Below are 25,012 nucleotides of genomic sequence, written 5' to 3' on the forward strand. Positions count from 1 at the left end.
CTATCATTCGCCCACAAGTCCTTGGCTTTTTTGGTAGAAAAGGCACTAATATTGATAGCCTCGGCTTCTACCTCTCCAACCCTATCATCTAGTTCCCCTCATTTTACCCCTGTCATCATATACTACTCCGTATTTTTATATTCTAGTCTAATCCATTGTCTAATACTCAAATATCTACACAGTGTAAGAAACTTGTCATGAAAGTTTACATGCCAATCCATTCTTCATTAAGCATCCTTACCTCATGAAAAGCCTTTAAATTGGTTGTGGTACATCAAAGATACTTTTATGTATATTTTATTTGGATTTATAGTGAATATTTGGTGTTATATAGTCTCTTTTTGTTTCCACCTCTTTCTTTTCTTGTTCACGCATGCACGTGCACACACACACACACACACATTATAGAAATATAGTGAGAGACAAACACACTCAGAATACAAGTACTTATTAAAGTCATCAAAATCACGAACAATATAATGTCTAAGACTCCTCAACGTAACTGCATTTTGTAGGACTAATGCAGATTACCCACCTTGATGACGACACCACTGTGTGAGAATGAGCTTGCTGAGGGAATGAGTAAAAACGCAATGTTTCTTCTTAAAAGCACTGTCAAATCAAGCTACTACTTGATACAATTGAGTAGCTTAAGATTCCAGAGTAATTTTTATGTTGTTTGCATAACGACCAATTCATTGTAACTTTGCAATCCCAAAAGTTAACTTGGTCTTTTAAAGACGGTTCATTTCGTTTCTGGTTCTTTCTTGACAGGTCTTAAGCTTTACTCTCGTCAGATAGAGCTTTAAGGTCTCTTGAGATAATCCCCTACGATGTTAAAATTCTCTATCCATTTTAGGGTTCTATCTTCCTCCCTCTCTATCTCAACCAACTGCTTAGATCATATCGAGTAGTGGAGTATTCTGTAGCATATTTATCTAATATGTTCAGATCCACCACATTGATACCTTTTGATCGTATGTCATTTTGCATTCTGAAGACGTTATTAACATTTCATTTCATTTCTTCTCTCTCTCTCTCTCTCTCTTCCTATTTTTCACTTTACGTCTCTCAGTCTCTCTCTCTCTCTCTCTCTCTCTCTCTCTTTTCACCATAAATTACAAAAATTACATTACACTCTCTCTCTCTCTCTCTCTCTCTCTCTCTCTCTCTCTCCATGGGACACCTCATGCGCAACAGAATTTGTAGCCTTGCAATCGAATTTGGAGCCTTGCAAAACTGAATTCTGTCGATTACCTTCTCTCTCTCTCTCTCTCTCTCTCTCTCTCTCTCCTCCTGCGATACAACCTAACCTCCTCTCTCACTTACTCTCACGTTCTCTCTCTCTCTCTCTCTCTCTCTCTCTCTTCTTTCGATAGCCAGTAGCCTATTTAAGATCAACCTGGATCAACAGATTATACACTATCTACTTAGTTTCCACAAGCAGGACAATCTCTCTTGATCACCTTACTTGCTCTCTTTGAAGCATACACACACACACACACACACACACACACACACACACACACACACACACACCCACACCTGAATACACACACACACGAAGGACTTGGAGTCCAAGCAATTTTGAACACCCGCCGAGCTACAACGGCCGGACAGACAAGTTAAGCACACGAACGGCTATTGAACCGCAAGAAAAACAATACGAACGGGTACATTCAACGCGAAAAGGCTCGGCATTAACATAGCGGCTATTAATCAGGTTGGCTTGAGTTAGTTACCTGAAAAATTAGGAATTTGATATTGCTATATTAATCACGAAAAGGCTTGGCATTAACATGGCGGCTATTATTCAGGTTGGCTTGAGTTAATGACGTGAAAAATTAGGAATTTGATATTGTTCTACCCTCAAGAGGCACTGCACATTTAGGAGATTTAATTCTCATGAGTAACCATAATTCCTTTTATTCTTAAAAAATGGAAAGACACAAATCTGTGAAAATGCGCTTGCCGAATGAAGCGTAACACTGAAATAATTCTCCTTAAAAGCCCTGTATAATCAAGCTACTACATGATACAATTGAGCAGCATAAGAGTCGAGAATTTTTTAAATTCGTAACTCTTAAATAGCATAAGTCATTATAAATTTCCAATCCCGCAAGATAACTTGGTCTTTTCAAAGACGTTAATATAACATGCAAGAAGAAGGGCTCCAGAGGAAGATAGAGGTCAAAAGGGAGCACCAAATTTTGTACCCTTTTTGCTCGCAAGCCACTATGCGATAGTAATTGGTTCATACTATTTATTGATTCCCCAAATAATTTTGGATATATAAACCCTACTTTTTGGTATGGATGGCCTTATGAGTTGATCAAGAGGCTTGGTGGTCTTTCTTGTAATTATGTGACGCTCACATTGCGCACTCTAGGGCCTCTACTCATAGTAGTTGAGTAGGCCTTCCAAGGATCCTTTCGAGACTATTGAAAGAGTGATTAGTGTACAATCCTAAGGAAACTACCTCATGGGACACTATTTCGATGGCATCTATGGACAAAGATCTTGAAGAGGCTAGAAACATCTATTATGAATCTATATTGTATTCCTACACTATTGATTACAATGTAGATATCTACACAATTGATGATAAATCTAAACCACTAAGGGTAGGGGGAGGTGACCATTGACTCCCTCCACCCTTGGTGGTTGTAAAAGGAAAATGGGGCCATCTATTTGAGCATGGGAAAGGTACCATCTTCCTCAAGGCTCTCTTATACGAAGCCATAAATTCTTGGGGTAGATTTTCCCATAAGGGTACCCCAATAAAAAATGCACCACCACTTGTGGGCGACAACAGTTTTTCCAACCCCAATGAGTATATAATGGACCAACACCAACACCTTTGGTCCCTACATGGGATCCTTACTTGATTGTTACCCTTTTTATACAAAATCTGGCTAATGGAGGGCCTCATCAAGGGGTAGAGGTTACCTCAATGCCACCTCCACCTCCACCACTTCAACCTACCTTAATTGGAATAATGATTGTGTGTAAGGTGTGTGTGGACAATCTATTTAATATTTGGACATGCCATGATGGATATAAGAAATGCATTTGTCAAAAACAAAACCTCTTTCTAAAACACTATAACCTAACAAAAGCTCATTACTCCTTTTGTAGGTAAGGAAAAAAATATTGTTCTTTTAAACCATTCAATAAAACTTTCATCACTTGACACCCCATATACTTCCGCTTGGAAAACCTTCCTAGTATTATCAAATTATTGGCAAGAGAGACTTTGTTTTGTTGAGTCCTCTATCCATATCCAATCAACCCGTAGCTTGTTTTTTTTCAAGGTCAGAGTATATATTTCTTAGTAAGTATGAGAGCTTTCTACCTTTTATGACATCATCAGCTAGACCAGCATGTTAAAAAGTAATGATGAGGTAAGCATGAATAATTTCAAAACCCAAAAAAGCCTCCATTGAGTTTTACAGAAACCTTATGGAAAACAAATTTACCCTTCCCAAAAGCGAATCTAGATTACTAGCTTGTGAATGTGTTACAACATTACAAATGAGTTCTATCTCAGCAAATGCTAATAAAAATTCATAACTCTTCAGACATCTCTAACCGAAGAGAGTAAAATAACGCAGATTCCCTTATTCTCTTCAAGTTCAGGCCCTTAAAGCCTATTCTAGATATATTTGCGTTATAAAAGACTAACTAAAATGATAGCCAACGTGTGAATAGGAAGCTTTTTCAACTAGATCCATTGTAACAACTGAATATTTCCCTCAACTCTAGGTCACAAGAAGGAAGAATTTTGCAAAAAAAAGATCCTTTCCTCTCTCTCTCTCTCTCTCTCTCACACACACACACACACACACACACACACACACACACACACACACACACACACACACAAGAACATTATGCTCAAAAGACAAATGGCTTTAGACAACGGGAATGTAATTCGCAAGAAAATGACTCAATATTTGATTCATTTTGTACAATATGGTCATAATGAGGAATTATTCCAATACTTCTAATCATCAAGACTAAACTTGTAGGTGAAATTAAGATTAATATAGGTCTTCATCTTCACATTTAGGAGACAATAGCTCAGGTAACCACTTTAAGCAAAGATAACAGTCTCACCTACATCAAGACATTATATTATGTTAGGTTTGGCTATGTTTGGCATGTGTCATTGGTAGGTGCCAAGGAATCTATTAAGTGTTATCCATGTCATACTTAAAATTTATTAACTTAGAAACTATTGCTATCATATGTAAAGCACATTAGATAAAAAAGAAACCTCTTTTGTAAAACACTATAAGCTAACCAAAGGTCATTACTCCTTTTGTATATAAGGAACAAAATATTGTCCTTTTAAACCATTCATTTAAACTTTTATCAATTGTCACCCCATGTACTTTTGTCTAGCAAACCTTCCTAGTATTATCACCTTATTTGCAAAAGAGACTTTTTCGTTTGAGCCCCTTATCCATATCCAACCAATCAGTAGCTGATATTTTTTTAAAAGTCCCTAAAAGTACTATAATTTGTATGTATCTTTATACAAGAGAACTTCTTTCTTCAAAAGACCTAACACAACAAAGTTCATCACTCTTCTTAAAACACACATTTGGAAAAATAGGGGAAAATTCACACATTTGGGATGATTCTTTGTGTCTCATGGACTTGAGGTAAGGTTGTATTGTACTATGCTGATGCACATATGAAAACTGAGATACAATGTTTAGTGGATGCTTATGAATCTGCAAGATCCAATATGGTCCGTTTTCAACAACCATACTATACACTAGAGTGTTTTTGCACATGTTAGTTTACAAATACACACACACACACACTCACGCGCACGTGCACACACACACACATGCTCATGCACCCAAAACAAAATTTTCTTCACACATGCTTTATTTGATAAAACAATTAAAATGTAAGTTGCAAGAAAAACTTGGGTGACTAAAGTGAAAAAAAACACCATTCATATTGAATAAGATTTCTTGAAGATTACAAAGGTGGGATGCCATTATCAATGTTGATAATGACCCTAGCTATGGGTGGACTAATTGGAACCATTGCTAGAAGATTACAAAGGTGAAAGGCCAATGCTAAGTGATCATTCCTCTTCATTTGCATTGACATTTGATGGTGCCTCATGTTCATCAAGTTTCAACTGACTCTCTTTGGCCTTGAGGATTATTGGCTTTGGAATCTTGATTTATCAGGAATTCGTCCACCCTTGGGCTTCCATGCCCAAATGATGCAGCTAGTGTCTTCCCAGCATTGAGGATCATTGATGTTCTCTCTCCAATACTTGTTCCAACAATCCTTGTAAACATCCACATCACTTGCATTCTTCTTCTTTGAAATTGGTACCCAGTATTGTATCTTCACTTGAAGATAGGTTGTCGAGTCATTGTTCTGATCAATATCTGTTGCTGCCACTCCTAACCAAATTGGGTAATTTTCATCACAAGGTTTCACAAGTACAAAGTCTCCCTTTTCCACATCAAGAGTTGGGTTGGACTCCTCAGCAGGTTTGTTGCGCATTGGACCACAATAGTGGCCCTCGCTTATGTCAAGTGCTTCATCTTGACCATCTTCCAATGGAACTTCAAGAGGATGATCTTGTTCATGTATACTCCTTGGCGAGAAGTCATCAAATAAAGTGTTTTCACTTTGTCCAAGGTTTTTCATAGCTTGCATGAGATTCTCCCAGGACATAAGAACTAGGTTGATCCACCTAGCATACTCACTTTCATCTCCTTTCTCTTGCAAGTGATCTTTCCACCAACTAACATACTTCTTTAATCCTTCCATAACTTTCTCACTATCTTTAACATACTCAAAGGGTGGTAATACTTTTGGAACACCTTCAGGAAGCTTGTCTCCTCCTTGTTCATTTGTCTTCCATAACTCTATACCATTTTCGAGTAACCAATCCACATTTTTAGGGTGTACTTTGTACTGCATCAAAGGTATTCCATCACTCATATAGAACCTAAATTGCAATGGCTTTGAATGATCGACTAAGCTATCTGCTCCATCATGTAAGAACCCCTTTACAAATCCTTTAAAGTCTGCCACCTTTTGTAGGAGAAAAGGTGCAGGATGCATGCTAACACACTCACTGAAGATCTTCATCAAATGTGGAAATGTAAAAATGGCTTGTTTTCTAAGCTTCTCAGAAAAGCGACTGAACAATGCATCAATGTCTTTATGAGTGTGACCAACCTTAAGAAATCCAAGTTGCACAGTGTCAAATACTCCTCATGCAACCAACAATGATAGGCATGCAAACACATATCGATTCTTATTTTCTGAACCACAATTGTCAAGTTGCAACAACAATGTTCTTGGCAACCTCTTGAACCCAAATTACATTGCCATCCTCCTATACATGTGCATTAGTAGCAAAGATTGATTGCATCCTTGGACAATCATTTCCCTGTCCAGAAGCAAAATTCTCAGTGTCCACATTCACATTTGTGATTAGATCAGTCTGCCTCTTCATTCTGAGCACTCTGTTCCTTGTTGTACAGGTTTTTCTCCTTAAGCACTTCCATATGGTGATAGAGAGAAGCTGTAGACAAAAAACAATCAAAAAGATTTGTTCGTGGTTCTACACTTGATTGTTCTAAGCTCAAGTCACCAAACATATGTTTATCTCTTCTTTCAAGTTTCTTAGACATTTTGAGAGAGATGCAATTGTGAAGTTGGGATCACTCGGCCATAATCCCAATGCAAAGTGACCATAAGCTGTTTGTCCATGTCCATGAGTGAGCATTCCTGTCAAGGATACTGGAAGCCTCTCAACTCCATTGAGAGATTTTGGAACTGGTTTAATTTGTGGTATAGCAGTCTTACTCTCGTCCATCTTGTCATGTATAATGCACAAGAAGTTGGTTGGATTCATTTCTAAAGAGCTCCTCCAAGCATAGTACAGATTTCTACATCTCATTTGTTGCAACATGTGTGATCTCCTCTGTGTTATGTATCTAGCACGCTCCACCTGATTTTTGGTAGACTCCAGCTTGACCTTTATTGATGTGCAAATGTCACATTTAGAGAATGTGCTTGATTTTGATAAAGTGATTGTCTTGAAGACTGTGTTCCACAAACTTGAGAATGTTGGCTGTGACAACGTTTTGTATTCCATTGTGACAAGTGTGTCGTTTACTTCTCGTAAAATTTCCACTTGTTTGTACATCGTTGGTAGAACACGTTCAGTTTCTTGAGTGCCATGCATGGTTGTCCTTGACTTATGTGGCATTTGATCTGCATTATTATCTATGAAGCCTTGTATGAGTGCTTTTCCCATCTCAACATGTGTCAAGCTCTTCCTTATTATTCCAGTGTTTCCATGATTGCCATTGCATGCTCCATCCAAGAATTTTTTACGCAGCTTGTAAAATGTTGACTTTCCTATTCCATGCATTACATACCATGCTTTACTACATACCTTCTTTCCATCAAAAGTAAACTCAAAGCATTCCTCTTCTTGATCTTTTCTATGAGCCATGCTCATACAATCCAATACAAATGTGCATCGGCTAGTGTAGCTTTGTCCCCAACAGTCTGCCCTCGCTTGCATGATTTTGGATATGTTTCCAATCTGGCAGCATTGCATCTCACAACAATCAATTGTTGCAACTTTGTGAATGTTTGCAACATCACATTGTTTGTTGAAAGCATGAGCATTACCTTTTTTTTTTCTAGGCCTAACTCTGTACATAACTCCTTTTCTTACCTGTCCCATCTCTTATATCATAGTCACCGGCAATGGCATCCTGCTCTCTATCATTTTGAGTATGAAGAAGAAGACCTAGTTATGTACTTGTGATACCTTCTCCAAAACTAGTTTCAGTGTTGTTATCTATGCCATCATCCTCATAGTCATCACTGGAAGCATATAAGCTGTCAAGGGAATCTCCCGTTTCTTCCATGAGGAAATCTTGAATACCCTCAATGACAGAAGAATATCCAGTGTCTTTGATCAAGGGCTCACCATTCTCAAATGTGAGTTGCCTAATAGGCCAGCTTACCAAATTCAAACTTGAAATATCACTTTGATGTGGATGCATCGACCCTTCCACAATGACACCCAAGCTACTCTCACCTAGTTCAGTACAGTTTATAGCCTCATATGGGTGGACCAACAATACCACTCCATTACCAAGTTTTGTAGATCCATTGTCAGCCCAAAGGATGACTCTTTTTTCTTTCCAACTCGCGCTATCTATCAAGCCATCTTCTTGACCAATAAGAAAATCATCATCTATTGTGTGAGATTTTCCTCTCTCCATAACAATATTATGCAATGGCCATTTGATGATGCTTCCAACTGCTTGAGACATGGTTCTTGCATCCATTGTGATGAATGGAATCAAAAAGGTGTCATCAAAACTTTCTAGTACATGTATCGCCACACATGTTGTGCCAATCAATTCAAAACCACAACGTTGAGATGCATCAGTGGAATGAATAACCCCACGAGATTTCCTTGTGGAACAATCAACAAGAAACACTGAATCACCTTGTTTTGGACCTTGTAATTTTTGAGAAAATCAAGAGATATCAATAAAATTGTATGTCTGAACATATAACTCAAAATTTAATGCATTCCCAAGATACACTCACAATTTTGGCAAAAGCTTGCATCCCATTCAATTAAGAAAATCTACACTGAGTCAATTCATGGAGGATGGTAGGACGCTCGAGCTCAAGTTTGAGCCTGTATGTACATCCAAGTGCTAGAAATCTAAAGCTAACAAGAGTTGCAAGATAGGGACTATGTTACATTGTAGAGGCACCCATGGAATTTGATAGGAGGATGGAGCCTTTATGCACATCCAAGTGCTAGAAATATACAGCTCACAAAAGTTACAAGATGGATCTCGAGTTATATTGAATCAACCCATTGCGGATGGTAGGAGGCTCGAGCAGGGTCCAACCCATTGCGGATGGTAGGAGGCTCGAGCAGGGTCCAACTTGTGAGTATTATTTTCCCAAAACTCTCAAAAAACTAGTTCTAGACACCCCTAATTTCGTTGAATTTTTTGACCCCTTGAACGTCGTCTTTTTGAAAATTGTTCATAAAACCTATTGCTGTTGTGTATCAATAGTTTTTTGAACAGGGTTTGTTCACAAAAGCATAGAGCCGCTCTCAAGCTACAGGCTCATAAAAAAAGTTTTGCAATCGGACTCCGTATGTGAAAGTTATGCTGATATTCATGAAAAGTTTTTTTTCCACTTCTTTAACCATCATGAAAACCATTACTTTTGGTCCACACATGTGAGTTTGCTAATCTAACCTTGGTAGGGTTGGTGGAAAAAGCTATTAAATACTTTTTAATGCTTTTGAAACCATCTATATTATAATAGGTTTGGATTTTTCTATAGACTGTGACGAATTCGACGACAACGCGACAGGTGAGATAATTTACTCCCGCATCTCCTTGCCCTCTGCGCATTTGCTCGCGGCCCCACAAGGCTCTTTTTCACAACTCTATATCAATTCTCTATCTCTCTCTCTCCCTCTCTCTCTTCTATATTAAAACAGGGTTTGGATTTTTGTGCAGACTGTGAAAAAATCGACGACGACGTGATAGGTATGGTTCTTTACTTTCCCATCTCCCTCTCCTCTATGAATCTATTTGCAGTCCCAAAACGCTCTACATTAACTCTCTCTCTTTGTGTGTGTGTGTGTGTGTGTGTGTGTGTGTGTGTGTGTGTGTGTGTGTGTGCATGTCTTTCTCTTTTTGATTGCAGGTGAAGATCTAATATAGCAGTGGAGTCTAGATTGAAATTTGAATTTCAAATTTGAAAGGCTTATCCAGGTGCACCTCTTTGTCTCTCTCTCTCTCTCTCTCTCTCTCTCTCTCTCTCGTGTGTGTGTGTGTGTGTGAGTGATATCTTCTTCTAATCTTTTTGTGTAATTACCCTCAACTCCTCTTAATCACTCCCTAATCTCTTCTAATATCTCTGTGTAATCTCCGTTGCCTCCTCTTAATCACTCCATAATCTCTTCTAATCTCTCTTTGTAATCTCCCTTGCCTCCTCTTAATCACTCCCTCCCTTCCTCTTAGTCTCTCCTAAACCAACATCTCAAAATTCAGTCTTCAATCTCATTCTATTAGTTTCTAATCTCTATTTAATCTACTTCTAATGACTACATATACTCATTATTGTTTGCTACCGCCTCCTTGATACACCTTTTAAACTCTATCATTAAGTTAATCAAACTACAACTACGTTTAAAATCACGCTCTATAAATTAAAAGTAAGTGGCTATTCTCTAATTAGAGTACTTAATCAATAATTACTTTAATTAACTTTTTTAAAAACTATAATTAAGTAATTAATCTACTTAAAGAAAAAGATAGATAACAACACTTACTTGGTTGGGTACTGAGTGTGACATTTCCACTTGACGTAGATTCTTTGCTTTTGATATTTAGCTCATTTTTGGTGCCTTGTTTCCTTGTTGAGAAACTATAACAATCTAATGCTCTCAAAGCACTAGCATATTCCACTCTAGTGTGGCCTCATGAGCTTATTGTGGATATTTTAGCATGATAGCGTTGCCTCATGCAAGTGCTTGAGACTTAACCAGGGCCAGAGTATAATAGCTCTAGGGAAAGAGGCTCAAATTTAAGTTCGAACCTCACCTATATATGCTATTGTAGCAAGTCTGGCTTAATGGCATCCTTGTGGTTACTTAGGGAAACAGGCTCGAGCTTAAGTTCGAACCTTGCCTACATATGCTTATATAGCAAGTCTACCTTGAACTTAAGTTTGAGCCTCAATTGTATGTTACTTTAGCACTAGAGTGTACGGTTAGCCTCATGACATTTGTGTGGCTACCAATGCAAGTAGGCTCAAACTTAAGTTTGATCCTCACTTGCATATAGTAGAGTAGCACCATCATGTAGGGCTTGTTGCTACCAAGGGCATAGAAGAACACCTTTAGGCTCGATCGTAAGTTCGAGCCTCAAGTGCATATTCTTTAGAACTAGGATGCAAGGCTTGCCTCCTAACATCCTTGTAGCTACCAATGGAAAGAGACTTGCTTACAGTGTAGCCCTACTATGCAAGGGCACAACCTCATGACATCCTTGTGGCTATCAATGACATGGCAAAATATCTTTAGACTCAAGCTAAAGTTTGAGTATTTCATACTGTAGTGCCACGGTGAAAGGTTAGCCTTGTGAGATCCTTATAGCTACTAAGGTCATAGAATAGCATCCTTGTGGCAAACAATGGGAGAAAGCTTGCACTTAAGTATAGACCTTGCCTACAAATGTCAGTATAGCACTACAATGCATGTATAGCTTCATGACATCCATGTGGATACCAAAGGAAAAGAAAAACACTTTGAGGCTCGAGCTTAAGTTCGAGCCTCAACTGTATAAGCTATTGTAGCACTAGGGAGTAAGTCTAGACTCATCCTTTAGAGATACTAATTCCAAGAGGCTCAAACTTAAGTTTGATCCTCACTTGCATAGGATAGTGTACCACTAGAATGCAAGCCTAATGTCATCTTGTGGCTACCATGGGTATAGAATAGCACCTTAAGTTCAAGCCTCATTTTCATATGCTAGTGTAGCACTAGGATGCAAGGCTTTCCTCATGACATCCTTGTGTCTACTAAGGGTAAAAGGCTCGAACTTAAGTTTGAGCCTTGCCTGCATATGCTAGTATAGCACTAGCATGAAAGTCTAGCTTCATGACATCCTTGTGGATACCAAGGGAACAAAACAACACCTTTAGGTTCAAACTTAAGTTAAAGCCTCAATTACATATGATATTGTAGCACCAGTGTGTAAGGCTAGCCGAGGGATATCCTTGTGGCTACTTAGGGAAAGAGGCTCGAACTTAAGTTCGAAACTCGCCTACATATGCTAGTATAGCAAGTCTAACCTAATGACATCCTTGCGGATACTTAGGGAAAGCGGCTCAAATTTAAGTTCGAACCTTGCCTACATATGCTATTGTAGGCTACCTTAATGACATCCTTGTGGCTACTTAGGGAAAGAGGCTCAAACTTAAGTTTGAACCTTGCCTACTTATGCTAGTATAGCAAGTCTAACTTAATGACACCCTTGTGTCTACTTAGGGAAAGCGGCTCAAATTTAAGTTCAAACCTTGCCTACATATGCTATTGTAGCAAGTCAGGCTTAATGATATCCTTGTGGCTACTTAGGGAAAGAGGCTTGAGCTTAAGTTCGAACCTTGCCTACATATGCTAATATAGCAAGTCTGCCTTGAACTTAAGTTTGAGCATCAACTGTATATGTTACTTTAGCACTAGGGTGTAAGGTTAGCCTAGGGTGTAAGTTTGAGCATCAACTGTATATGTTACTTTAGCACTAGGGTGTAAGGTTAGCCTCATGACATCTGTGTGGCTACCAATGCTAGTAGGCTCAAACTTAAGTTCGATCCTCACTTGCATATACTAGAGTAGCACAAACATGTAGGGCTTGTTACCGCCTGCTTTTACCCCTCTGCTTCCACCTGCTTTTCCACTTCTGATTCCGCTCCTCCTGCTACAATCCGATCTGGTCCCAAAACATCACTGCTCATCTCCTCCGTCCACTTACTCATTGCCCCTACATTCACTTCAATCTCCTTACTTTTTTCCTTCAACTCCTGCATCTCTGCCACTAATTTCTCATTTTCCACCTTCAATTCCTCATTCTCCCTCCTAACACTTTCTTTTCCTACCAACTGAAACCAATTTTTGAATCTGTCCGTCGGCACCTCCATGTGTTCTCTCCAAAGCCTTGTAGATGTATTCCACATCTCCTGTGCATATTCCAGCACTTCCTGCTTCAAGGTATTCGCATCCGAATCAGCTACTAAGAGACCTGTCATCCCCGCCATCAGCTTTCCCATAATATTTTCAGAAAACATTTTGCTCGTCTTCTCCTTAACAATCAGTGAACTGCGACGTCTCACACTTGGATGTGATCTCCAACACTTCTCACCACCTTAATCTTATAATGATGAATTTTCACCTCGATTCGGGCACACCATGCAAGATTCGCCCAAAAAATATTCGTTCTTAAATGAGTCACATCAGCACTGAGCGAGTTTTTAGCCTTAAAGTGAGTACCCCCACTAATGAGTACCCCTTGACCCTTTTGCCCAATTCCATTCCTCCAACTTTCCTCTTTCTGGACTTCCAATCCCACTGTCCGAATTCCAACATCCAGTCTGCCATTCGAATTCCGAATTCCAGATTCCTTTACATGTTGAACATACTTTGACATTAAATCTGCATTTTGCTGAACATCCTCTACTTCCACGTTTACATCATCTGCTTGACTCCCAAATTGACAAATGGATTGACAATCGCCATGATAAAATTCAGCTTCATCTGCATTTCCAAAGATGACTTCATCATTTGCTGCAATATCTTTAGCCTTCCGCAACATCCACTGTGAAATTTCAAGAACTTTTCATATCTGAATTTGCATCTGTATTTCCGCATGAATCTGAATTCCAATCTGAATCTGAATTTGAATCTGAATCTCACTCGGAATATGAATCTGATCCAAAATTTGACACTTGGTATACTCCTCTTCATGTCCCTTATACAACAATGCCCTATCAACTCCTACATATTTGTTCCGATTTTGTCCAATCCAAGAAGAAAATGATGTTGTTAATCCCCACTGAGTATCGATGTCATCCTCCTTGTGACACTGATTGTCATAGCTCTTCATTAGGCTTTTCACGGCTTCCATTAAAATTTGCATCTGAATTGGTCTTTGCATCGAAAATTGCAGTTGAATCCAAATCCAAAATTGAGACTGAATCTGAATTGAAAGCTGAATTTGAGTCTGAATCACATTCGGCATCTTCCAAAATTTGACTTGCTTTATCAAATGAAAATTTGCCTCAATATCTCTTCATATCCATCTATATGAAACTGCCGCAATATGGAATGCCACCTCCAACTTCCAATATGAATATCATCATCCTCAATCTCCTCCATTATGCTACTGTCATCTTCTGGTCCTTGCTGCTGCAATTGTTGCTTGGCTCTTTTGACATCTTCTTTTGACATTTGCTTTAAAGTCCACTTGAAATGATAAAATTCCGCCATGATATCCGCATTAGCATGCACATCCTCCATTTGCTGCTGACAATTGTCCTCTTCAAATGTATGTGAATTCCCAATGAACATGACACTTCAATTAGTCAAAAAGGAATAATCCTCCACTTCCGTGGTAGGATAGAGGTAACCAGGGTTTATGCCTGGCTCTGTTCCCTGACCTCCTGTTGCTCCTCCTTACCTTGCTGCCTTTTATCCTACTGATATTGATGATCCTCCACATGGTCTTCTTTTTGACTTCCCACTTGCATTTGTTGAGCTACCACCCATTGATTTTCTGATCGAAACTGCTATGTACATTGTTGGGATACAATTTCTACAAGTTTTGCTAACGCATATTTCCATCAGTGGATCTCGTGGTGACAATTCCTCCAAAACTGAGTTGTTCATTGTTGTTGCTGCAAATTCCTCCTGAGTACATTTGATTTTTGAAACTTCTTCTTGATTTGAATCTTCATTTGTAATCCTACATACATTCTCAATTGAACCCAAAAATAAATCAATCACCTCTTCTCCTTCATTCCTCTCTCTATCCATCACCTCTCGTTCATCTGACTATCCACCTGTCCATTCCTCACATTATCCACCTCTTCAAATGGTCTTTGATTTCCATGAACAACATCCTCAATATGTATGATTTGCTTCTCCTCTAAATAATAAATCTCATTGACAAGTGACAACACCGACATCAATTTCAGCAATGGATATTCCGTCTCCACCCTATGAGCACACTCCAGTGGTAGGGTAGGGGTATCTAGGGGCAGTATTAGGCTCTCTTGGCCAACCTCCTTTTGCACCTCCTTCTCCTCCACCTTTGGTATCCCCACATGATGGATGTCCGTCTCCAAGCCAACCCATCCGTCATCATCATCACTTAATTCATCTTCGAACTCATCCGCATATGCATCCCTCAATCTCTCACATTCTTCCTGCAATTTTCTCACCTCCTTCCTGCTGGAACATGATGTCCTCCTCTTTCATTTATGATTAGTCAACCACTCATATGCCCTCTCTAAGTCATCCTCAAAATCTTCCAACTTATCCCATGCTACCTGTGTCCCATCAATTGATGCTTTATGAATTCTTCGGCTAAATTTATGAAGTTTTGATCACAAATCCACCATACACCACTTCCTACATGCATCTTGCTCTGAACACTCATCAACTGCACATGGGAAATCCTCCACTTCATGCTTCCGACTCATGCATACCTTGCATTTCTTTCTCTTCTTATTTTGACTCCCCATGGAGCTTATCCGCTAGAACTTTGATTTGAAATTTGGTTGCTTTTTGACTTCCACATTTGCAACAGTTCCAATTGCAGATTTCGCAATTTGACTTCAAACTTTGCAACAGTCATTTTGATTTGAGTTCTGATTCTGCAAACTGATCTGATTCTTGATTCTAGTGGTACTCAACTTCTTGCACTTCCTCCTAGTGGAACTTGACTCCCATAACTCCCCCCTGGTGGAACTGATCCCCCGGAATTTCTTCCCGGTGACCCTCAAAATCTGTGATAATAAATTTGGTTCATCTTCCACTTCTTCCTTCTGTCTGTCTCTTAGATAATCCTCTCGTACATCCAAATATTCTTGTCCATTCTGGATCTTCCCCTATAGAAACTCGGTGCATCCCAGGATAATCCAAAATTCCCTGCAGTTCCGAACACTGACCATCTCGCCCATACAACTGCCGAAACCTCCTAGCAACTGACCTTGTCCAATATGGGAATATATCCTCCTCCACTTCCTCCAGAGTGCAACCAACTACCCATGCCAACTCACACTATTCTGAACATCCTCACTCCATTGCCACAACACTCGCTCCTACAAGAGAAACTTGAATCCATCCATGCTACATCACACTTACATCGTGATCGCCAAGTGTTTAAGGCACATACATTCAAAATAGACAAAGTACAAAAATCAGAATGGAGCTGGAATTGGAACAAAACACAGAAACTAACAACATACTAAATCCGCCATAACTTCCGCCTTCACATTCCCAAGAAGATATTGATCGACAGTTACATATTTCGATAAGACTAATGGGCAACGTCCTTTCCCAAGAACACCCCTTGGAATCCCAAAAGTACAAAAGTTCACATTCCAACTTCCACTAAGGTAAACGTCCCAAAAATTCCTAGGCTTAACAGAGCCTCACCTAGATATGTTAGTATAGCACTATCATGAAAATCTAGATTCACTAAGTCCTTTTAGGATTCATGCAAGAATAGAAAAACACTTAGGATTGAACTTAAGTCTAGCCTCATGGCATCCTTCTGGTTACCAATGATAAGAGGCTCAAAGTTAAGTTTGATCCCCACTTGCATATTCGAGTGTAGCACTAGCATGGAAGGCTAGCTTAATGACATATTTGTGGTTATCAAGGGCATAGAATAGCACCTTTAGGATAGATCTTAAGTTCGAGCCTCAAGTGCATCAGGGAATAAAAATTCACTTTTAGGCTCAAACTTAAGTTTGAGCTTCCTCTCCATATGCTAATGTATCACTAGGGTGCATGCCTAGCCTCATGACATCCTTCTAGCTAGAAAAATCATAGAGCTTCACTTTTAGGCTCAAATTTAATGTAGCACTAACTTGCAAGACTACTCTCATGACATCCGTGTGGCTAGCAAGGGTACAAAACAACATCTTTTGGCTCAAACTTAAGTTCGAGCCTCGCCTACACATGCTAGTGTTTTTTTTTTTAATATACTATTTAACTTAAACATACGCTCCTTGTTTAGGTTCTAATATTGTTCTTTTTGGTTGTTTCAGGAATGGAGGCTTCCAATGTACCAAGTATACCAGAGCAGGGTGCACAAGTCTTCACACTCGATGTTCTTTGAATGTCCACTAACGCCAAAACTACTACTTCAAGAATAAAGGTTGACAAGACCTTTGAGTTAACAAAAGAAGAATGGGTGAAGTTGTTTGTGGATACCTACGATACAGATGCAAACTACAAAGGTGACATCCATCTATATTTGTCACAAGGTGATATGGAATATGGAGACATGGGGATTGTTGTGGGTGTCAAAGATGATGTGGATGCAACAGCAATGCCATGCTTTGCATGTAATGTGCTGCGTATTGGAGAGACCACAAAGGCAAACAAGTTTTGCTTATCATTGGGCACTTTTCATGTAGCAGACATGAATGGTAGCAAACTAGGAAAAGAAAGCTCTATTGTAAAACTAGGATTGAAGATCTCCAGCTTCACTAATCAAGAAGACTCAGGTGTGGACTGGGTGGAAGACCTAGTGAAGGTAGTGAAACATGCAAAGCGAGTCTTGAGCTTACCAAAGAAGATTGTACCTGCAAAGAAACCAATAGGGGCACTATCTAAGAAAGTTGTGGAGAAGACGGGGAAAGCCATAGCTAGGATGCACTTGCATCATCAAGAGGTGCCCGTGCAAGTGCTTCAACACATGTAGAGAAGATCACTGCCACCATTAATTTAGAGGAGAAAGAAGGTTCACAAGGGCAAGATGCACAAGGACTCAGAAGAAAAAGAAAGGCAAAGGATGATTCTAATCTTGAGGAAGATCGACAAAAACTAGCAAAGAGGAAGATGAAAAAGAGTGCATAAGAAAAAGAGGTTTCTGAAGAGGAGTTGATGGACATGGAAACTCCATCCAAAGATAACAAGGCACTAACCTCTTTAGAAATCAAGAAGGGATTCTATCCTTTTGGGATTAATGAAGTCTTTAGCATTGACGTGAGAAGGTGTTTTCCTGCTCCATCAAACTATGTGTACAGAAGATTAAATCTAGATTGGGTCAGAATTTTGACTTTAGACTTCATTCAAGAACCAAAGCAAGAGGAGATACTAGCAATTTTGATGCCTTGTGATCCTTCCAAAAAACATCCTCTCTCTTGACAAACTTTCCAAAGAGGATGTTCGCAATGTTGATTACTAGATCATCTCTGGACAACACTCCATTAGTGCTACAAAACGTTTGCAGGGTGAAAATGTTGCAATGGTTACCTCTCAATTGCGTCAAAAATTCAAATATAGACGATCAAAGATTATTCTCAATTGCCCACCAAAGATCTCTCGTGAAATCTCCAAAGATGCAAATCTATCTGTTGCAATGTCAATGCAAAAGGAGCCATTTCTTGACCAACTTATGCAAGCACGAGTACAATGGGCCTACAAATGGTTGTCCTTCTAAGCCACCACCTGGTGTCAACCAAACCAAGAAGGACTTTGAGGCTTGGAAGGTACTTGTTTGATTCTTTGAAAACATGGATGTGAGTCTTTTTAATCAATATCTAGTTGTAAACTAGAGTCTATCATAGGCTCAAGCAAGATCTCCATGTGCTCATTTAGAACTTAAATTGAGGTTTTAACTTAAGATTTAGTGTCACTTGCATATGAGGCCATTGCACAAACAAGCGAGGCTCGAACTTAAGTTTGAGCCCCACTTACATATACCCATGTATTTTGGACTTTGCATAGAAGTATGTGAGCATATAAAGAAACAATTCAATCTAGCTAGGCTCGAACTTATTAAGTATGTGTCTCAATCCCACAAGTTAGAGCCTTGTCAATATTGATGTTGGAATTTTCAATTTTGCCGACCTTTGTTGAGACATCAGAGCACACACTTCAAAAGGGATTTGTCAAGACCGACTTGCATTTGCTTCTATGTGATGAGAAGATATGGAAGAATTGGGTCAAGATCATGAGACAATATGCTCGAGGCTTGCTACCAAATACAAAGGGAGAAACAATTGACGAAGGTTCCAACAAAAATCCTAAATTTCTAACTATGAAGGGTGGTCAGATTCGACAAGCACCTGGCACAACAACACTGGCACCTACATTGTTCAGGTCATGTTAGGCCTCAAGAATAAAGAAGTTCCTGAACTACAAAATTCAATCCTAGACAAAACCATCTTGCTAAACAAGAGCAAGCATACACCTCATAGAATGGACATGGATGAGATGGCTTGGAAGCTAAAAACAGATTGAGTGTTGAAAGAAGCAATAATATCATTCTTCTTTGATTTGACAAGGGAAAAGTTTACTCTTGGGAGCAAGTTTGTGAGAAGTACAAGCTAGGAGAGCATGAGTACAATCAAATGAGGAGCTATAGCCAGTACTATGTCAAGGACTCCCTCAACAGAGCAAAGAAGACTCCACCCTCACTTCCAAAAAGTGTAATAGCTCTCCTCAATCATCTTTATAGAGCTAATATGGGCATAATAGCTCAAGATGAGTCTATTCCATGGAGAATCAAGGGGGTGGGCTTTGATATGGGGAAGATCAAATACTTTTGCAATACAGAGCACGTACCATTTCAATTGGCCGTCTTGGATCTTCATGGTACTAAAGAAGAGCTCTCTATAGATTTTTGGCAAATTTGGCACTCAATCTAAACACATTGAATTCACAATACGAATATGTGCTAGTGTGCTTCATTGATTTCATAAATATCGGAATTCTTGTTGAAGGGGTTTCTAGCCAGTCAACTAAGGTCCATATTGAATATGGAAATATCCAAGCAACAAGAGATGACTCATGGATAGATGGAACTGTGGACTCTGCAATGGTTGCTCTTTTTGTTGGCAAGGTTGATAGATTTGAGGCTATTGCCAAAGCTCATACAAAAAGAGTCTTTTTCTCAGGCTTTTGTGGCAAGAATCATGAATTTATTGATAGAAACTTCATTGATGGCCTTATCACAGAGTTTTGTCCTAAGCAAATCTATGTTTTGGAATTTTTTGCGGTGGAGTTGTGCTGGAGCAAAGCTTGTCAAAGAAGAGAAGGGCAATTGCTCTATGTAAAGATGATTTTGAAGCAATGGAGTTAGAATCTCAATGCTCTAGTCTTTTGGAGAGCGATCCGTCCTTGCAGGAGTGGTGTGGTGCAAGTCAAGCATCACTTGCAAGACAAACAGTTGAGCTGGATGATAAAGAAAAAGAAGACCTTAACAATCTTGACATCGATGAGCAACAAAGCAGTGGAGAGGATGTTGATGAAAATGAAGACAATGATAGCGTAGACAACACGGATGATAGTGAAGTTCAAGAAGCTACGAATTTTGATCATCAAGGGGGGGGGGGAGGGGGGGGGAGACAATGTTGGAGAAATGAGTCAAGTTGTGGATGTTGAGTGTGCAAAAGAAAATGATGAAGATAATGTGGATGATGATGCAAGCAATGAGGATGCACAAGAGGATGATAGAGCCCCTCAAGACATTGTAGTATCTGATGAAAAAGGTGTGAATGCTTCTTAGAGTATTTTTGATACTAGGTTTAATGATGCATGCCATTTCATGTACCAACAGACTCCTAAAGTGTAAAAAGGTAGGATAGTGTATTGAATTGTGATACTTTAGGTCCTTCAAACACTAGTTTCTTAATACTATCTTGTGTCTTTATCTAAAAGTATGTCATTTTAATTAGATTTAATTGCTTTTGTTTTAAAAAATGATGGGGGGGATCAAACTTGAGTTTGAGCCATCACAAAGCACATGTCTTTATTTAAAGTGTCAATTCACAAAGCATAGCTAACATATAGATATGTATTAAGAGTAAGAAATTTTGGTTTTGGTGAGACAATAATGAAGCATTACCAAACACTAATGAGGCTCAAACTTAAGTTCAAGCCTAACAAGGAGAGATAATGAAGCACTTGTGTATGAACTTCAATCACAAAAGTCCTGGCTGAGTTGTTCTAAGTGAGACTTGAAATTCCATATCCTAGTGTAGCACTTGCATATGTTACGTGAAACTCATAATGCCTTTGTGCCTAGCAATGCATGGAAATTTAGTTTGTAGGCTTGAACTTAAGTTTGAACCTTGCCTCCACATGTTAGTGTAGAACTACCATTTGAGGCCAAGCTGATGAGCACTACCATGTTAGGCCAATCTCAAGAGCATTGTAGTAATATAATCTTGCAAATAGCAATACTTACGGATCATGAAGTAAAAAGGATCATACCTTGAAAAATTCATAGTTAAGAGGTTTTTTAATAGGCCCTAGATATGCACAATATAATAATTTTATACATAGTGAATGCGTTGAGACTAGACATGGCTTGAGATTTAAGCCTTACACTTGAAACATAAGCTTAAGGTTAAGACTTAAGCCTTAGGCATGAACTTAAGTTTGAGCCTCACCTCCAAATGTGAAATAGGTATCATGTTAGGTGAGCATCACGTGATCATGTGTATGAGTTTCAACGACAAAAGTCCTTGTCATAGAATCCTACCTCAGTACTTCCAAGTGAAGCTCACAATTTCATATCCTATTGTAGCGATTACATATGTTAAGAAAGAGTCGTATTCTATAACAAGAAACTGAAATTTATTTTGTAGGATCGAACTTAAGTTTGAGCCTTGCCTTTGTATGTTAGTGTAGCACTACCATATGAGTCCAGTCTCATGAGCATTGTAGCAAAAAAATGTTACAAATAACAAAATATTTATAGATTATGAAGAAAATTGGATGATACCTTGAAAAATTCATAGATAAGGGGTTTTATAAATAGGTCTTCAGTGCACATAGTATAAAAGATTTTCACATAGTGAATGATGAAGACTAAAAAGGGCTTAGGACTTACATTTTAAACTTCAAACATAAGCATAAGTTTTGAGACGTAAATTTTAGTCTTGAAACAAAAGCCTAAACTTTGAGACTTAAGCCTTACGCTGGAGCTTAAGATTAAGCCTCACTTTCAAATGTGCTTTAGGTATCATTGTATGTTAACATTTTTGTGTTAATGTGATAAATGGAGCCTTTCTAGCATAAAACGTCTGGGTTAGATGATGGAAATGAAATGGATTCTATGGTTATTGAAAATCCATTAGACTATTTCTAAATAGGTAAAAATTTGCCTTTTTTCATCTTTTAGATGAAGACAACAAAATAGAAGACAGAGATAACATATCTCAAGCAGCACAAGTGCTACCCATCATTGTTGGAGAGACCCAGTTTCATAAAGGTGATCTTGTAGAGCACAAAAGTGATCTTGTAGAACAAACCTCTCAAAAAACTTCAAATGACATGACTAAAGAGAGCGAGAATATGCTACCTACAATTGGAGAGACCCAAATTCATGAAAGTGACATTAGGAATAGTGAAGAGGAGATGGTGGTGGTAGAGCATCAAAGTGATTTTGTTGTGCAAAATTCTCCAAAACCTTCACACACACTAACAACATGCCTCAAAGAGATGAGGATGCAGAGGGTAATGAGAAGAAGGATGAAGCCAATAAAGAGCTCCAAGCCACTCTTGCAACCAAGGACATACAAGAAAAAACTGACAAAGGGACAGGAAAAGCGACACCAAATACAAACAAAGTCCAAAGCATTCAAGAAAGGAAGCAAGGGATTGAAGTTGGTGAGAAAAACAAAGGTAGTTATTTGTCCAATGTGATTAGTATAGATATGGCCCTTTTTGGAAGATAATACAAAATTCTACTATGTTGTCTTTGCAGGTGAAATTGACATTCAAAATCAAGGATCCAGTGTGCCACAAGTAAACATCAACGTTGAGGAGCTATGTCCTGATGCACGAAAACATAGGCCACTTGGAAGCTTATATTCTTTTGAGAGAGATGGAGATAAACTAGTCTTTCAATCTTACCATATCAATAGAGAAATACAATCACTTTTAGGAGACATCATTATAGATGAGTACGGGAGTATGAGACATAAATAAATGTGTGCAATTTACAATTGTGTGCTGCAAATATATGGTCCCTTGTTTTGAGATTTATAAGTGCAAAAACTTAAATTATTATCATTATTTTGTATCGTATGCAGAAAATATTGCTCATGCAATCAGCATGAAGAAACATGCACTCATTCTTGACCTTAATGGAGTTTTACTCAGCAAAGCAGACAAGAGGCATCCATGTACAGATTGTGTCAAAATTGACCTTGGTCACACCACAATTGTTGTTCGCCTGGGTTGTTTTGAATTTTTGGATGAGATATGTCAATACTTTCATGTTGGTATTTGGTCCACCATGCTACAAAAGAATGTTTGCACTTATGTGAACACTCTTGAAAAGCATGCACATAAAAAATATCATTTCTTTATGGTATGGGGACAAGAAGATTGCTACATCCGTAATCTTCGAAAAGTGTATAGGCTGGATAAGCCTAATGTTAAGGCTATGTTTAAGCCTTTGTTGAGGGTTTAGTATCAGTGCAAGAATTTACGCAGTACAAAGAATATATTGCTCATTGATGATAGCCTTTCAAGGGATGTATTAACCCAAAAGATAACTGCTTATATCCTGAAAGTTTTCAAGGGAGGCCTGACTATCTTCTTTGCAATGAGCTTCTACCATACCTTTTAAATCTAAATAATACAGATGACATTCGATCTGTTATTTCACTCAATCGGCTAGGACAATCTCCAATCACAGAGGTTCATGACCTATTTACAAAGTTTCAAGACATCATGGAAGAATGGGGCATGTTCAATGTCCAAGTTCTAAGGGAAGAAATTGACAACAATTTAGTCGAAGTGGAAAGCTCATCTTGTGAATCTTCACAGCTACCATTGTGCAATAACAAGTTAAGTTATGTTCAAGAAAGTAGGAGCAAGAAAGTAGTAAACTCCTTAAGCAAGGATCCAGCTATGTTGGCATCCAAGTTTGGTGTGCCACTATTATCTTCAAACTAGCTGAACTTGTTAAAATTGTCTTACAAAACGAAAAATTTGAGTGATCAACATGCTATTGCTTGTGCTACTAGCTTGGGGTATGGTCGTGGTCATTTCATTAGCGGAGTTGCAGCAAAAACATACATATCAAAGCTACAAAAGGCCTACTTAAGCTTATGGGTAGGACTCACTTTAGATTTATCAAAAAATATAAAAAATAAAATCAAAATTTTATCTAATCTAGCATATTTGTTATTGCAGGTGGAAGAAAAAAACCAGTAAGGGCTTGGCGTGCGCGTTGACTCAATCACCTGGAATGTTCACATACATCTAGAGTGGTGGAAATGTGTTAAGAAGATTTTGACCAAAACAATGTGTTGGGTTCTAGTATTACGGCCAAAACAATGTGTTGGGTCCAATTATTTGAACATGAACCAAATATATACACTTTCATATTTCATCAACTAGATGTTATTCAACCTTGGAAAAGAAGTCTCTCTTTTATCTTTGTGGTTGGAGCTCTTTGTACAAGATTCTTCTGTGTATTGAAGAAAAATATTTTCTTTTGTTGTCTTCTCAAGGTTTAAGTCTATATATATCATGGATAAAATAAATATTGTTGGTGCACAGTGTGTTAATTGAAAATAATATCTCTTCCATTGACCATCATGCCTTTTTTTGGAACAGGAGATTCTGAAGCATATAAATTTGATTTCAAATGTACAAAGCATTTACTATTGAGGTGGCACATGTCATTGAGGACTCATAGGCTTAGAAGGAAACTGATTCCACCACCCTTAGATACTATACGGAAACAAAGAAGAGTATTGATCATTGAACTCAATGGTGTTTTACTTAAGACCATTGAAATGCAACATGGTGATGTATGCCCAGATTGGGGAAAACATATGCATCTCGTTGAAGAGAGTAGAAATGTGTGGTATTTTATTCGCAAAGATGCATTCACTTTCCTTGATTTTTGCATGCAATGGTTTGAGGTGTGGATTTGGAGCACTAATAGATTACAAAGGACTCGTCGTATTCTTGAGTTATGCTTTCCACAACACCATCAAAAATTTAATGTCATAGCAGGATAGGCAGCATGCCAAAAGACAGATCTTCTAATTGGATATCGATTTGTATACCACAAGAACTTGGATGTAGCATGGAGAATTTTTCATGATTTGGATGGAAATAATACCTTAATTTTTGACGAGGCCCTTTACAGTGTAATGTGGAATATGCCTGGAACCTACTTGATTTTTC

The 25,012-nt window shown here is 38.5% G+C and overlaps 1 long non-coding RNA gene and 1 pseudogene across 1 annotated transcript; one reads left to right on the forward strand and one right to left on the reverse strand.

Annotated features, from left to right (window-relative positions):
* The first annotated feature begins 9,415 nt into the window (after nucleotides 1-9,415).
* Nucleotides 9,416-20,149, forward strand: LOC147460824 (uncharacterized). The gene is made up of 3 exons (XR_015186376.1): nucleotides 9,416-9,602; nucleotides 9,763-9,830; nucleotides 16,894-20,149. It is a non-coding gene; the product is annotated as an uncharacterized LOC147460824 (long non-coding RNA).
* Nucleotides 13,993-15,237, reverse strand: LOC147460825 (uncharacterized; annotated as a pseudogene).
* Nucleotides 20,150-25,012: the final 4,863 nt, after the last annotated feature.

The sequence above is a fragment of the Adiantum capillus-veneris genome, chromosome 3, assembly GCF_014529385.1.
Source record: "Adiantum capillus-veneris isolate H3 chromosome 3, ASM1452938v2, whole genome shotgun sequence".
Classification (NCBI taxonomy): Eukaryota; Viridiplantae; Streptophyta; class Polypodiopsida; order Polypodiales; family Pteridaceae; genus Adiantum; species Adiantum capillus-veneris.